We start from the raw sequence: 16333 nt of genomic DNA, 5'->3' as shown, positions 1-16333 counted from the left end.
TAAAGACACAAATGGTTTGCAAGAGCTGTTATTCTCTATAAACAAAGAATGAATTATTTCAACATTTAAACTCAATCAGTTGGTGTATGTAGATATTTTTGGACTGATCCATTTGACACTGAATCAATGTCAAGGCAGGTTATTTTAAAGAGCTAAAATAGCTTTCTCATGGAAACTGTTGCCTCAGAAAACATGTTTTAAAGATGAAATAAAGTATAACTTGTTTTGTGATTCTATAACTGGTATGGTCGCTGTTGATCAATACTGTGCTTACTGGAGAAAGCTATTTTGGATTAAAAGGCCTGAGGCACAACTGGTGCTTCTTATTCATTCATGGGATGTGAGCATCACTGGCAAGTCATTTATTTTCCATTCCTAATAGTTGTGGCTTGGAGGGAAACCTGTAGGTGGTGCTGTTCCCATGAATCTGCTGCCTTTGTCCTTCTAGGAGGTATATTTCATGGGTTTGGAAGGTGCTGTCAAAGGAGCTTTGGTGAGTTGTTGCAGTGCATCTTGTAGATGATAAACACTGCTGTAACTGTGCGTTGGTGGTGGAGGGAGTGAGTGTTTAAGTTGGTGGATGGGGTGTCAATCAAGCGGACTGATTTGTCCTGGCTGATGTTGAACTTTTTGAGTATTGTTCCCACTTTGGACCTTACGGCTAATGTCCCAAACACCACTATTACCAACCATAGGTGTGCCTTGTTCCATCAACAAAGGCAACGACACAGTGGGATATGGTTGGGAGGGAATAGCCCGGGGAATTCTCAACATTGACTTGGGACAAGCATGGCATGTTGGCACAGTGGTAATCACTGCTGCCTCACGGCGCCGATACCCGGGTTCAATCCCAGTCCGGGTCACTGTCCGTGTGGAGTTTGCACATTCTCCCATGTCTGTGTGGGTCTCACCCCACAACCCTTTTTTGCCCCTTTCCTTTTGGCAAGGTGGCACAATGGTTAGCATTGCTGCCTCCCAGTGCCAGGCACCCGGTTTGATTCCGGCCTTAGGTGACTGTCGGTGTGGAGTTTGTACATTATCCCTGTGTCTGCATGGGTTTCCGCCGGGTGCTCTGGTTTCCTCCCACAGTCCAAGGATGTGCAGGTGAGATGGATTGGTCATGATCAATGCGCAGGGTTACAGGGCAAGGGCGGAGGAATGGACCTCGGTACAGTGCTTTTTCACAGGGTCCATGCAGACTCAATGGGCCGAATGGCATTCTCCTGCACTGTAGGATTTTATGGATTCTATAGATTTAATTTCGCCACTGCATTTTCTATTCTCCTCTAGGTTAGTAGTGAGCTTGTGGTATCTGACACAAGTTTCCTTTTTGTTTGCTGTATTCTATGCTGTCCTTTTTTTGACATTTTGTGTGGTCTAAATTTGGGGGTCAACCTATACCTTTTCTTCCTGGGAGCATATTTGTTCTGAGACCTCACCGTTCTCTCTTTGAATGTCTCCTACTGGTCTGACACCTTCAAGTAGCTGCTTCTCACTTTTGCTTCTAAATTTGGCCTTTCTTCAATCTAAATTGTTTGCTCTCATTTTGTCTTCACTCGTTTCCATAACTGCTCTAAATTTAATGGTGGTAAGACCACTACCATTAAAATACTCTCCCACTGATACTCCTTCCAACTACTTTCATTCCCTAAAACTAAATCCAAAACTGCCTGTGCTCTTGTCGGGATTGTTATGTGTTAACTAAAAAAGCCCTCCTATAATAGCCCCCTATTTTAAGAATGTGGTAAACCACTGACTGTATTATATGTATTGTGGTAAACTGTTACTGTACTACATGTATTGTGGTAAACCACTGCCTGATGGCTCCGCCTCCCCTCGGGCTCGGTACAAAGGTGGCTGACCTCCGGCCCTGCCCCACATCGGGATCAGTGGCCAAGAGGCTTTCTGTTTAGCTTATTAAAGCCACAGTTTTGTTCACTACTCGTCTTGTGTTAATTGATGGCACATCAATTTAATAAGCTAAACTTTTAAGATGAATTCATCACTCAAGCCTGATTGCCTGGAGCAGGACCCACAAGCAGCCGATGCCACTGCGACATTCGAGCACTGGCTTCGAAGCTTACCTCGGATCCTCCACCAACGACGTCACCGACCTCCAAAAGCTTCAAATACTTAATGCACGGGTGAGCCCGCAAGTTTTCTTTCTTATCAGAGACGCGCCCTCGTATACGGAGACGATAATGCTGCTGAAGGGACAGAACGTAAAGGCAGTAAACGAGGTGTACGCCAGGTTCCTCCTTGCCACGAGGCAACAACGCCCCGGAGAATCACAAGCCGAATTCCTGCGTGCCTTGCGCCTACTTGGCCGGAACTGTACTTGCCAGGTGGTATCGGCTGTCCAACACATGGAGCTGCTGATCAGGGACGTGCTTGCTAGAAGGGGGTACACTCGGCCTCCCAAAGACAGTGTAGCTCTCAAACTCGCTGGAAGTGGCTTTCCAGAACATGGAGGCCTACAACTCCGACCATGCGGCACCCTCGTGGACATCGTGCACCATCACCCAACTCGAGTGCGGTGCAAGCCTGTGCCGCGCAGCAGCCCGCCAATGCCGGAAGCCTGAAATGCTACTTTTGCGGCCAGGGTAAGCACCCCAGACAACGCTGCCCTGCACGGAAGGCGACTTGCAACCGGTGTGGGAGGAAGGGCCACTTCGCCAAAGTCTGCCAGGCCCGACCTGTCCCTAAAGTTCCTAGGCCCAACAGCGCTGTCTGTTGTCTGTTGGGACCGCCCCCATCTGCTGCACAACCCGCCATGTGCGACACGTGGGTGACGCCGTTTTGGAACCGCTCCGCCACCTACCGGGACCCCTGCTCACCTGGTCGTACGCTGGCCATCGCTACCTCCGACCGGCCCACCCACCACCTTCCGAAGCTTGCCTCCATCACACTCGACCAGTCTCGACCTCATCATCTCACGAAATCCACGATGACCGTCCGGATCAACGGGCATGAGACAGCCTGCCTCTTCTACTCCGGGAGCACAGACAGCTTTATCCACCCAGATACAGTAAGACGCTGCTCCCTCCCAATTTTACTCAAGAACCAGAAAATCTCCCTGGCTTCCGGGTCACACTCCGTAGAAATCCAGGGGTACTATGTTGCGACCCTTTCGGTACAAGGCGTAGAGTACACTAACTTTAAGCTCTACGCCCTCCCCCATCTCTGCGCTGCCCTATTACTGGGGCTCAACTTTCAGTGCCACCTCCAAAGCCTTACCTTAAAGTTCGGTGGACCCCTGCCCCCCCCCCCCGCCCCCCCCTCACCGTTCTGTAGCCTCGCAACCCTTAAGGTCGCCCACCCTCGTTCTTCACTAACCTCAACCCAGACTGTAAGCCCGTCATCACTAGGAGCAGACGACACCGTGCCCGGGACAGGGCCTTTATCAGGTCGGAGGTCCAGCGACTCCTACGAGAAGGGATCATTGAGGCTAATATCAGCCCCTGGAGAGCCCAAGTGGTGGTCATCAAGACTGGGGAAAAGTACCGGATGGTCATCGACTACAGTCAGACGGTCAATCGGTACACGTTGCCCGATTCGTACCACCTCCCCCGCATATCTGACATGGTCAATCAGATTGCGCAGTATCGAGTCTTCTCCACAGTTGACTTGAAGTCCGCGTACCACCGGCTCCCTATCCGCCTGGAGGACCGCCAATACACTGCCTTCGAGGCAGATAGCCGCCTCTACCACTTCCTTAGGGTTCCCTTCAGCGTCACCAATGGGGTCTCGGTCTTCCAGCAAGAAATGGACTGAATGGTTGACCAGTACGGGCTGCGAGCCACGTTCCCGTACCTAGATAATGTCACCATCTGCGGCCATGACCAGCAGGACCATGACGCAAATCTCTGGCATTTCCTCCACACCTCTAAGCTCCTTAATCTCACATACAATAAGGAGAAATGCGTTTTCCGCACAACCCGCCCAGCCATCCTTGGCTACGTTGTGGAAAGCGGAGTCCTAGGGCCTGACCCCGACCGCATGCACCCCCTCCTGGAACTTCCCCTCCCACTGCCCAAGGCCCTGGAGAGATGCCTGGGGTTCTTCTCTTACAATGCCCAGTGGGTCCCCACTTATGCGGACATGGCCAGTCTGGCCTTCAATCGCATCAAGGCAGATATTGCCAAAGCCGCGATGCATGCTGTGGAGAGTCCATTCCGTTCCAGGTGGAGAGCGATGCGTCGGACTTTGCCCTGGCCACTACCGTCAAACAGGCGGGCAGGCCCGTGGCTTTCTTCTCCCGTACCCTTCATGCCTCCGAAATTCGACACTCCTCCGTCGAAAAGGAGGCCCAAGCCATTGTAGAAGCTGTGCGACATTGGAGGCATTACCTGGCCGGCAGGTGATTCACTCTCCTCACTGACCAACGATCGGTTGCCTTCATGTTTAACAATACACAGCGGGGCAAAATCAAGAATGACAAGATTCTGAGGTGGAGGATCGAACTCTCCACCTACAACTACAATATCTTGTACCGACCGGAGAAGCTCAATGAGCCCCCAGATGCCCTATCCCGCAGTACATGTGCCAGTGCACAAGTAGACCGACTTCGGGCCCTCCACAATGACCTCTGTCACCCGGGGGTCACTCATTTTTTCCGGCCCTGCAGTTCAGGATCAATGGCCGGGAGGCTTTCTGTTTAGCTTATTAAAGCCACAGTTTCGTTCACTACTCGTCTTGTGTTAATTGATGGCACATCAAAGAATTCTGTGCCCTCTGTACCTTTTGACACTGAATTTATCCAGATTAATAACAGTTCAAATCCCTCTACTGTTACTGCCCTGCTTTGTCTGCAATTTGGCTCTTTAATTCCTCTCCTACTTCCCTCTGGCATTTGGTGGTCTGCAGTACACTCCCAGAATTGTGATTTCAACCAATGTTTTGAGGAGGTAACGGAGTGATAAAGGCGGTGCTTTCGATGTAGTCTATATGGATTTTAGCATGGCTTTGGACAAGGACCCACATGACAAGCTAGTCACAAAAGTAAAATCTCATAGGATCAAAAGGAAAATGCCAAGTTGCAGCCAAAATTGTGCCAGTGGTGCGAAGTAAAGAGTGATGGTCGATAAATGCTTTTGTGACTGGAAAATTGTTTCCACTGGGGTTCCGCGGGACTCAGTATTGGGTCCCTTATTATTTGTGATATATATCAATAATTTAGGCTTAAATGTCGAAAGCATGACTAAGACGTCACATGGGATCAGAAGTGAGTTGGCAAGATGGATACAGAACTGGCTAGGTCATAGAAGGCAGAGAGTAGCAATGGAAGGGTGCTTTTCTGATTGGAGGGCTGTGATTAGTGGTGTTCCGCAGGGATCAGTGCTGGGACCTTCGCTGGTCGTAGTATATATCAATGATTTGGAGGAAAACGTAACTGGTCTGATTAGTAAGTTTGCGGACGATACAAAGGTTGGTGGCCAGCGATGAGGACTGTCAGAGGATACAGCAGGATTTAGATCGTTTGGAGACTTGGGCGTTTGGAGAAGGCAGATGGAGTTTAATCCGGACAAATGTGAGGTAATGCATTTTGTAAGGTCTAATACAGGTAGGGAATATACAGTGAATGGTAGAGCCCTCAAGAGTATTGACAGTCAGAGAGATCTTGGTGTACAGGTCCACAGGTCACTGAAAGGGGCAACACAGGTGGAGAAGGTAGTCAAGAAGGCATGCGGCATGCTTGCCTTCATTGGCCGGGGCATTGAGGATAAGAATTGGCAAGTCATGTTGCAGCTGTATAGAACCTTAGTTAGGCCACACTTGGTTCAATTCTGGTCGCCACACTACCAGAAGGATGTGGAGGCTTTGGAGAGGGTGCAGAAGAGATTTACCAGGATATTGCCTGGCATGGAGGGCATTAGCTATAAGGAGAGGTTGAATAAACTTGGTTTGTTCTCACTGGAACAAAGGAGATTGAGGGGCGATCTGATAAAGATCTACAAAATTATGAGGGGCATAGACAGAGTGGATAGTCAGAGACTTTTCCCCAGGGTAGAGGGGTCAATTACGAGGGGGGATAAGTTTAAGATGCGAGGGGCAAGGTTTAGAGGAGATGTACGAGGCAAGTCTTTCACACAGAGGGTAGTGGGTGCCTGGAACTTGCTGCCAGAGGAGGAGGTGGAAGCAGGGACGATAGTGATGTTTAAGGGGCACCTGGACAAATACATGAATAGGATGGGAATAGAGGGATACGGACTCAGGAAGTGTAGAAGATTTTAGTTTAGACGGGCAGCATGGTCGGTGCAGGCTTGGAGGGCCGAAGGGCCTGTTCCTGTGCTGTACTTTTCTTTGTTCTTTGTTGTTCTATGATATAAAAATTGGTAAGGTGTTTGATCATGAGGAAGAAAGCTGTGAACTGCAAGAAGATACCAATGGGCTGGTCAGGTGGGCAAATGGAATTCAATCAAGAGATATGAAGGGTAATACATTTAGAGAGACAAAAAAGGTAAGGGAATTCACAATGTATGTTTAGTGGCCAGAGATGGGTCACGGAGGCGAGTGGATTAAGAGAAACTAGTTTTATTGCAATGTAATAAAATGTACAACACTCTTCAGATCCCAGCGAGTCTGAGATGTCAGTCCAAGACTGGCCGACTTTTATATTGAAGTTTATTCCCCTGTCCATGGGCACCCCACGCCTCAGTGGGGGAAGCTCGTACTCAACGAGACTCATGGGGACACTAATAGCTCCAACGCCTTAGGTCCCATGTGGGTTATAACAATATGGTCGGACACTGGGAAGTTTAGAGGAACACAGGGAACTTGTGCATATCTACAGACTCTTGAACTAATGGTCAAGAAGGCAAAAAGGATACTTCTCTTTATCAATCAAGACCTAAAATATCATACAATAGCAGAATTGTTATAGCACTGAAGGAGACCATTCAGCCCATCAGGTCTGCACTGCCTTTTGGAATGAGCAATTCTCTTTGTGCCATTTTCCCCGAAATTCTGCACATTCTTCCTTTTCAGGGAATGATCTAATTCCCTTTTGAATGCTTCAATTGAACCTGCCTCCATTACACTCTCAGGCAGTGCATTCCAGATCGTGGCATGAAAAGGTTCCCCCTCATTTTGTTACTGTTTCTTTTACCAACTATTTAAATCTGCGCCATCTTGTTCTCAATCCTTTCACATGTGGGAATAGGTTTTCCCCATCTACTCTGTCCCAGACCCCTCTGTCATATTGGGGTCCCGACAAAGGCCGATCTGATTTTATCGGAAGCTCTAGGAGAATACGCATTCCCCCACTCCAAGGACTTTGGTATAAAGGCGTTGGCTCACAACCGGCCAGCACTCACTCGGGGTGGTTAATCGCATGAAAGTCTCTGAAGAAGACTTCCGATGGTGGCCATGAGGGAGTAGGTCGCACTGGGTGGCTCCCGCTCGTGACGGACTTTTTGGGCCTTTTTTCGGAATTTTGATGAGGGGCCGGTGGTGGATGCGACTGTGAGGAGGAATCCCACCCAGTATATGGAGACACGGTACAGAAGTGGACGTAAGGGAAGGAAGAACCGAATCGAGCAGACACGTGCAAATTCTAAAGCATGGCGGATCTGCAGAGTACTGGCTTGGCGGCCCAGTGGACACCGGACCAGCTGGTGGAGTTTATTCGGGAGGGCTTTGCCAAGCAAAAAAAGGAATGCCTGGACCCGATCAAGGAGTCGATCACTCGGGTGGAGCAGAGACTGGAAGCCCAAGATCGGGTGGTCCAGAAGGTGGAGGAAATGGTGGCTGAGCATGAGGAACACCTAATGCCGCTGGAGGCACAGGTGGGGCTGATGAAAGAGTAACAGAAAAGGCTGCAAGACAAGGTGGAGGACCTAGAGCAGTGTTCTTCAAACATTTTTTCCGGGGATCCATTTTTACCAACCGGCCAACCTTCTCGACCCACGCCGGCCGACCTTCGCGACCCATGCCGGCCGACCTTCGCGACCCACGCCGGCTGACCTTCACGGCCCACGCAGGCTGACCTTCACGGACCACGCCGGCTGACCTGCGCGACCCACCATTTTCTCTTACCTTGCTTGCTGCTGACAAAAATGGAGGAAATAGTTTTGGGTCCCTTTGGCCCTCGTACACGCTCCTCGAATGGAACCTGTTGGATGAAGGTGAAGCCTTCTGGTGTCGGAAAGCATGGAGTCTCCATCTGTCCAAAGTTCTGAGTTTTTATCAAATAAATCCCCCCACGAACTTTAAAAAAATATATATATAAAATGAAATGAGTAAAATAAATGAAAAAAATTAATAAACCCCCCCCCGAACTTGTAAAAAAAATGAATAAAATAAATGAAAAAAAAAATTAAATGAATAAAATAAATGAATAAAAACCACTACAGAACTTGTAAAACAAAAAGCTGCAACCGTTTAAAAAAATAGCGGCTGCACTGCGCATGCGTGCCCGATCATCGGGCGCGCATGCACAATGCGGCTGAATTTTTCTTTAACGTGTTCGCGTCTGCTTGCAACCGGCGTTATGAAAAGCCGGCTGCTGCGCGGCGATTTGCGTGATCAGGAGTGCCGCAGACAACGGCTCCGCGACCCTCCCGACACCCGCCCACGACCCACCCGCGGGTCGCGCCCCCTTTGACTTTGAAGAGCACTGACCCAGAGAATAGGTCCCGCCGGCAGAAATTGAGGATCGTTGGCTCCCTGAGGGATGCGAGGGAACGGATGCAAGGGCTTCTGTGGCGAATATGCTTGAGAAGTTAATGGGCGAGGGGTCGTTTTCTAGATCCCAGGAAGTGGACAGAGCGCACAGAACGCTTGCGAGGTTGCCGCGGGCGAATGAGCCACCGAGGGCGATGGTGGTACAAAAGCACAGATTCCTGGATAAGGAACAGATTTTGCGTTGGGCCATGCAGACATGGAGCTGTAAGTGGGAGAATAACATTCTGCGCATCTACCAAGATCTGGGTGCGGACCTGGCCAAGAGAAGAGTGGGTTTCAACCAAGTGAAATCGACCCTTTTCAAGAGGAAGGTGAAGTTTGGTCTACTTTATCCAGCTCATTTATGGGTCACCTATGAAGAACGGCAATTTAACTTTGAGTCGCTGGATGAAGCAATGGATTTTGTGAAAAGCAAAGGTCTAAATAGAGACTGAGGTGACTGATCTTTGCTGTAGGGATTCTGCTAAAATTGTTCTTGCTTTTGCACTACATGAGAAATGTCTTTTGTAACGTTTTTTGGGGCTGTTGCTAAGTTTTGTGAGTCAACTTTATACTGGTGGGGGAAAGGTGGGTGAATCTTTGATGTTTTTTCCTTGGATGTGTTTGGGTGGAAATGTGCCTTTCGAATAGGTACGTCCGAGTACGGGAGAGGGAACAATAGGAGGTAAGATGTCTGGCGCCATGGGGGGAGTCACCAAGCCAGCTGGGCGGGTTGGCTCACAGAAGCGCAGTGGGGGGGTGAGCAGATATTTTGTTTGGTGAAGGGGGTTGCATTTATTGTGCTGTTAACGGGGGTGGAGTGGGGGAAATTGCCCTGCTGACAGGGGAGGGGCGGTTGCTTGGAGATAAATGGGAGGTCGGGACGGAGGCTACCTGTAGGCGGGCCGGAGGGAGCGCGGGGCACGAGCTGGAGGCTGGCCTAAGAAGGTGGATGATTGATCGGCAGAGGGGTGGTGATAAGCCTCCCGACCAGGCTGATCACATGGAAGTCAGAGGGCTGAATGGGCCGGTTAAGACGGCTCACGTGTTCGCACATTTGAGGGGATTGAAGGCAGACGTGGTAATGCTACAGGAGACACACCAGAGGGTAATTGATCAGACCAGACTGAGGAAGGGATGGGTTGGGCAAGTATTTCACTCAGGGCTGGATTCTAAGACTAGAGGCTTCGCGATCCTGATTAATAAGCGAGTGTCATTTGAGGCGGGGAGAATAGTTGCGGGGGGGCAGATATATCATGGTTAGCGGGAAGCTGGATGGGTTGCCGGTGGTACTTGTGAATATCTACATACCAAACTGGGATGATGTGGAGTTTGTAAGACGGATGTTAGGGAAGATCCCGGATCTGAATTCGCACAAGCTGATCATGGGGGGGGAGCTACAATACGGTCATTGACCCAAGGCTGGACCGGTGAAGTACACGGACAGGCAGGGTGCCGGCAATGGTGAAGGAACTAAAGGGGTTCATGGAGCAGATGGGTGGGGCAGACCCATGGAGGTTTGGTCGGCCAAGAGCGAAGGAGTTCTCCTTCTTCTCACATGTACATAAAGTATACTCCCGGATCAACGTTTTTATTTTGAACAGGGCTTTACTGGCGGGGGTGGTTGGCACCGAGTATTCACCGATTGTTGTGTCAGACCATGCCCCATATTGGGTGAACCTACAGGTGAGCAAGGAGGGTCGTCAGCACCCGCAATGGAGATTTGATGTGGGACTGTTAGTGGACGAGGGGGTGTGCGGGCAGGTGAGGGAATCCATCCAGAACTACCAGGAGATTAACGATATGGGAGAGGTCTCCGCAGCAATGGTTTGGGATGCACTGAAGGCAGTGGTCAGAGGGGAGCTGATTTCGACTCATGCCTATAGGGAGAAGGAAGAGAGGGCAGAGGCGGATAGGTTGGTCGGGGAAATACTTAAGGTAGACAGGAGGTATGCGGAGACCCTGGAGGTAGGATTACTGAAGGAACGATGGAGGCTACAGGTGGAATTTGGCTTGTTATCTATGGGAAAGGCGGTGGAGCAGTTGAGGAAGGCGAGGGGGGGCGATATATGAGTATGGAGAGAAGGCTAGTAGAATGCCGCACCAGCTCAGGAAAAGGGTGGCAGATAGGGAGATAGGGAGAGTGAAGGACAGAGGAGGGAACACAATATTGGACCCAGCAGGGGTTAACAGGGTGTTTAAGGAGTTCCACAGCAGGCTATACGAGTCGGAACCCCCAGCGGGAATGGAAGGAATGAGGCAATTTCTGGGAGGGCTGGAGTTCCCGAAGGTGGACGAAAGGTTGATAGAAGGGCTGGGAGACCTGATAGGGTTTAAAGAAATAGCAGATGGACTGGAGGCCATGTAGTCAGGCAAGGCCCCGGGACCAGATGGTTACCCAGTGGAGTTTTATAAAAAGTTCTCTGAGATGTTGGGCCCACTGTTGGTGAGGACGTTTAACGAGGCAAGGGATCGCGGTGTTCTTCCCCCAACAATGTCACAGGCCTCAATCCCACTGATCTTGAAGTGGGAGAAGGACCCTGAGCTATGCGAGTCTTTCAGGCCGATCTCCCTGTTGAATGTTGATGCCAAACTGTTAGCTAAAATCTTGTCCTCAAGGATAGAAGACTGTGTCCCAGGGGTGATAGGGGAAGAACAGACGGGGTTCGTTAAGGGTAGGCAACTAACGGCCAATGTTAGAAGGCCCTTGAATGTAATCATGATGCCCCCAGAGGGAAAGGAGGTGGAGGTAATGGTCGCAATGGATGCGGAGAAGGCCTTTGACCGGGTGGAATGGAACTAACTGTGGGAGGTGTTGGGGCGGCTCGGATTTGGTCGGGGTTTCATCGACTGGGTCAGGCTGCTGTACCAGGCACCAGAGGCGAATGTTCAAACGATCCAGCTGACGTCGAGCTATTTTAGACTGCACCGGGGGACTAGGTAGGGATGCCCCCTCTCTCCGTTGCTGTTTGCTCTTGCCATTGAGCCACTGGCTATGGCGTTAAGAGCCTCCAGGGACTGGAAGGGCTGGTCCAGGGTGGGGTGAAACACAGGGTCTCGCTATACGCCGACGACCTGCTTCTGTATGTTTCCGACCAGTTAGAGGGGATAGGAAAGATCATGAGGATTTTAGGGGAATTTGGCCGTTTTACGGGGTACAAATTGAACATGTGGAAAAGCGAGATGTTTGCCATCCAGGAGAGGAGACTGGGAGAGCTGCCGTTCAGAGTGGTGGGAGGTAGCTTCCATTATTTAGGGATCCAGGTGGCACGGGACTGGGGGCTGTTACATAAACTGAACTTGACCCGGTTAGTGGAACAAATGAAAGAGGACTTCCGAAGGTGGGATATGCTCCCGTTATCACTGGAGGGGAGGGTACAGACAGTGAAAATGACGGTCCTCCCGAGATTCCTGTTTGTTTTTCAGTGCCTCCCCATCTTTATCCCAAAGGCCTTTTTCAAGGGGGGAAATAAGGTGAACTCCAATTTCGTTCGGCGGGTAAAACCCCGCGAGTGAAGAATGTGATGCTGGAGCGTGGCTGGAGGGAGGGTGGGCTGGCACTGCCGAACTTTAGCAACTATTACTGGGTGGCAAATACAGCCATGATTAGGAAATGGGTAGTGAGGGAAGGGTCGGTGTGGGAGCGAGTGGAGGCAGCATCTTGTAAGGACACGAGTTTAGAAGCATTGATCACGGCACCTCTGCCATCCTCGCCAGCCTGGTACGCCACAAGCCCAGTGGTAGTGGCGGTCCTGAGAGTCTGGGGGCAGTGGAGGAAACATGTGAGAGCGGAGGCAGCATTGGTCTGGGTTCCAATCTGTAGCAACCATCGGTTTGCCCCAGGGAGATAAATGGAGGGTTTCGGGGATGGCAGGGAGCAGGGATCAGGAGGATGGGAGATTTGTTTATAGATGGGAGCTTCCCTGGTTTCAGGGATTTGGAGGAGAAGTTTGAGTTGACGGGAGGGAATGGGGTTAGATATCTGCAAATTCGGGACTTCTTGCGAAGGCATTTTCCAACCTTTCCGCTCCTACCGCCATGGGGGATACAAGATTGGGTAATTTCTAGAGTATGGGTGGGAGAGGAGAAGGTCTCAGATATCTATAAAGAACTCATGGAGTCAGGGGAAATGCAGACAGAGGAGCTAAAGCACAAATGGGAGGAGGAGTTAGGTGGAGAGATGGAGGCAGGACTCTGGGCAGATGCGTTAAGTAGGGTCAACACATCCATATCATGCGACAGGCTCAGCCTGATACAATTTAAGGTCGTTCACCGAGCACACATGACAGTGGCCCGGATGAGCAAGTTTTTTGGGATAGAAGACAGATGTGCAAGCTGCATGGGAAGGCCAGCAAACCATATCCACATGTTTTGGGCATGTTCGAAGCTTAGGGGATTCTGGCAGGGGTTTGCAGACGTCAGGTCCAATGTGTTAAAAACAAGGCTGGCACCGAGTCCAGAGGTGGCGATTTTCAGAGTGTCGGAGGACCCGTGAGTCCAGGGGGTAAGAGAGGCTGACGTCTTGGCCTTTGCTTCCCTGATAGCCCGGAGACGGATACTGTTAGCATGGAGGGACTCGACGCCCCCAAAATCAGAGACCTGGGTTAATGACATGGCTGGCTTTCTCAGTCTTGAGAAAATCAAGTTCACCCTAAGAGGGTCAATGCTCGGGTTCGTCCGGAGGTGGCAGTCATTTGTCGACTTCTTTAGAGAAAATTAACTATCAGCAGAGGGGGGAGGGGGTTACTCTCGATTGCTGTTCCACGAAGGTGGGACCTGTGAGGGAGGTAGAGGATCTTTGCAATATGTCTATAGTTGTTTGTATATGGTTTACTGTTACTGTTATAAAATCACAAATGCCTTAATAAAATATTTTACAAAAAAAAAAGAACTCCAATAAACCTGTCATTTATCCAGCAATCTGATGTGGACTCCTTCCTTTGGGGGCGGTCATAGTACCCTGATTATTTTGAATACCTTTATCAAATCTCCTCTCAGCCTTCTCCTCTCTCAGGAAAACAGTCCTAACTTCTCCAATCTATCTTCACAGTTGAAGTTCTTCATCCCTGTAACTGTTCTCGTGAATCTTCTCTGCACTTTCTCCAATGCCTTCAGATCCTTCCTAAAGTACGATGCCCAGGACAGGTTGCAATACTGCAGCTGAGAACGAGGTAGTGACTTTCTCAAGTTCAACATGACCTCCTCCCTCTATACCACACTTAATAAAGCCTAAAAAAACCGACCATAAACAATTATCTAATGGTGAGAAGTTGCCGAGTTTTGAGGTGCAAAGGGATCTGGGTGTCCTTGTGGATAAATTACAAAGGACTAATATACAGGTACAGCAAGTAATTTGCAAAACTAATGGAATGTTACTGTTTTTGTGAGAGGAATTGATTGCAAAAGTAGGGAGGTTATGCTTCAGTTGTACAGGACGTTGGTGAGGCCACGGGATTCTCCAGTCCCCCAGCCATGCGATTCATCCTGTCGCTTGTCAATGGGATTTCCCATTGAAGCCACCCCACGCAGCTGGTAAACCCATGGGCATGAGTGTGCTGCCAGCAGGAAAAGAGAATCCTAACAGCCGGAGAAATCCGGCCCACATCAGGAGTATTGTGTACAGGACTGGTCTACTTCTCTAAGGAAAGATGTAAAAGTGTTAGAAACAGTTCAGGGACAGTTTATTAGACTGATACCAGGAATGAGCAGGTTGTCTTGTGAGGAAAGGTTGGAGAAATTAGGATTGTATTGACTAGAATTTAGGAGGTGACTTGATGAAACATGAATTCGGGTTTCATTGGCCAGAAACTTAACTGGGCCAGCTATATAAATACTGTGACTACAAGAACAGGTCAGATGCTGGGAATTGTGCAGAGAGTAACTCATCTCCTGACTCCTACTATCTCCAAGGCACAAGTCAGGAGTGTGATGGAATACTCCCCACTTGCCTGGATGAGTGCAACTCAAACAACACTTAAGGAGTTCTACATCATCCAGGATAAAGTAGCCCTGCTTGAATAGCACCACTTCCACCACTTTCAACATTCACTCCCTCCTTCACCAGCACACAGCTGCAGCAGGGTAGACAATCTACAAGATGCTCTGCAGCAACTCACCAAGGCACCTTTGACACGGCTTCCAAAATGTGTGACCTCTTCCACCTGGCAGGTCATCTCACAACTGCATCAACAGAAGCAGGCAGAACAGATGTCCAGACATTTATATGGGCGGCATGGTAGCACAGCGGTTAGCACTGTTGCTTCCCAACACCAGGGACCCGGGTTCAATTCCCGGCTTGGGTCGCTGTCTGTGAGGAGTCTGCATGTTCCCTCCTTGACTGCTTGGGTTTCCTCCGGGTGCTCCAGTTTCCTCCCACAAGTCCCGAAAGACGAGCATGTTAGGTAAATGTGACATTCTGAATTCTCCCTCAGTGTCTCTGAACAGGCGCCAGAGTATGGCGACTAGGGGATGTTCACAGTAACTTCATTGCAGTGTTAATGTAAGCCAATTTGTGACACTAATAAAGACTATTGATTATTTTTCGAAATGAACTCATCTTGAATGGTTAGCTGAGCTCCATGGCTGAATAATGCATTCAGTCTTATAGGTAGTGTTCACACAGCTGTAAAAAGGAGTTTGGTTTGACTTTTTGTGTGGCTTTAATATATTTTTCTTTCTTTGAAGTGGTTTTTCAATTCCTGTTTGTTTATTTGGACAAGATTGGGAGGTGTTAAGAGGATTGGGTTTTTTCCATTGATATTACGAATGGCAATGTTGGTTGACAGTTTATGAGGTTGTCAGAGGAGAACTTTCTTAAAGCAAATATTCAAAAGCTGTTTTCTTATTTTGACAGTTTCATGAGCCTTTCAACAACTTTACAGTGTTAGTGTTATGATTCATTGGTTCTGTGCATAGTAAGTACTAGAAGAGGAGGTGTTGAGTGGGTGGTGGGTACTGAAGAGACCGGGGGGTAATGGAGAGGCTTAGGGATGTGGGCAGGGGTAGAAGTATGGATAGGATATATGGGGACATGGTGAGGGCATGGAGAATGTGATGGGGCATAAATGTGGCATGGAGATATGAGAGAGCATTGAACCGGATTGGAGTAATGGGAGGGTTATGGAGATGTGTTGGAGACAACGGACAATGGGGAGGAATGGGGAATAGGAGGGGCACATGAAGGCAGCAGGGGAGATATGGAAGAACATCGATGGACATGGCAATATGAGGAGGCATGGAGAAATGAATGAGCATGGAGATGGGTGCAGGGGATTGTGAGGGGCAGAGGGACTAAAACCATGTACAGGGCTGAGACCGAGGCAAGCCTTCTAACCAGCTTGTCTCAACACCTGAACTCCTCTGTTGCTACCTCAAGTTTGCTTCTGGCAGTGGTGTTTCTAACTGCAGCCTGACCCTGACTCCCGGAGACTAAAGTCCCCGACTGTCAGTGTGCCCCCGTCCCCCCTCCATCTTTTGAAGGTTGTATACAGCATGGCTGGGGGGAATATGTGATTGCCGCATATGGGAGCCATGGGGGACGGTTATCCCAAAGTCTTGTCTCAGCTGGGTCCACCTTCTCAGCGTGGCCGCTACCACTGGGCTTGTTGTGTATCTTGTTGAGGGGGATGGGAGTGCTGCTGTGGCCAGGGCCTGGAGGGTCGTTCCTTTA

The sequence above is a fragment of the Scyliorhinus torazame genome, chromosome 16, assembly GCF_047496885.1.
Source record: "Scyliorhinus torazame isolate Kashiwa2021f chromosome 16, sScyTor2.1, whole genome shotgun sequence".
In the NCBI taxonomy this organism is placed as follows: Eukaryota; Metazoa; Chordata; class Chondrichthyes; order Carcharhiniformes; family Scyliorhinidae; genus Scyliorhinus; species Scyliorhinus torazame.
The sequence above is the reverse complement of the archived record's forward strand: the minus strand, read 5'-3'. Positions refer to the sequence as shown.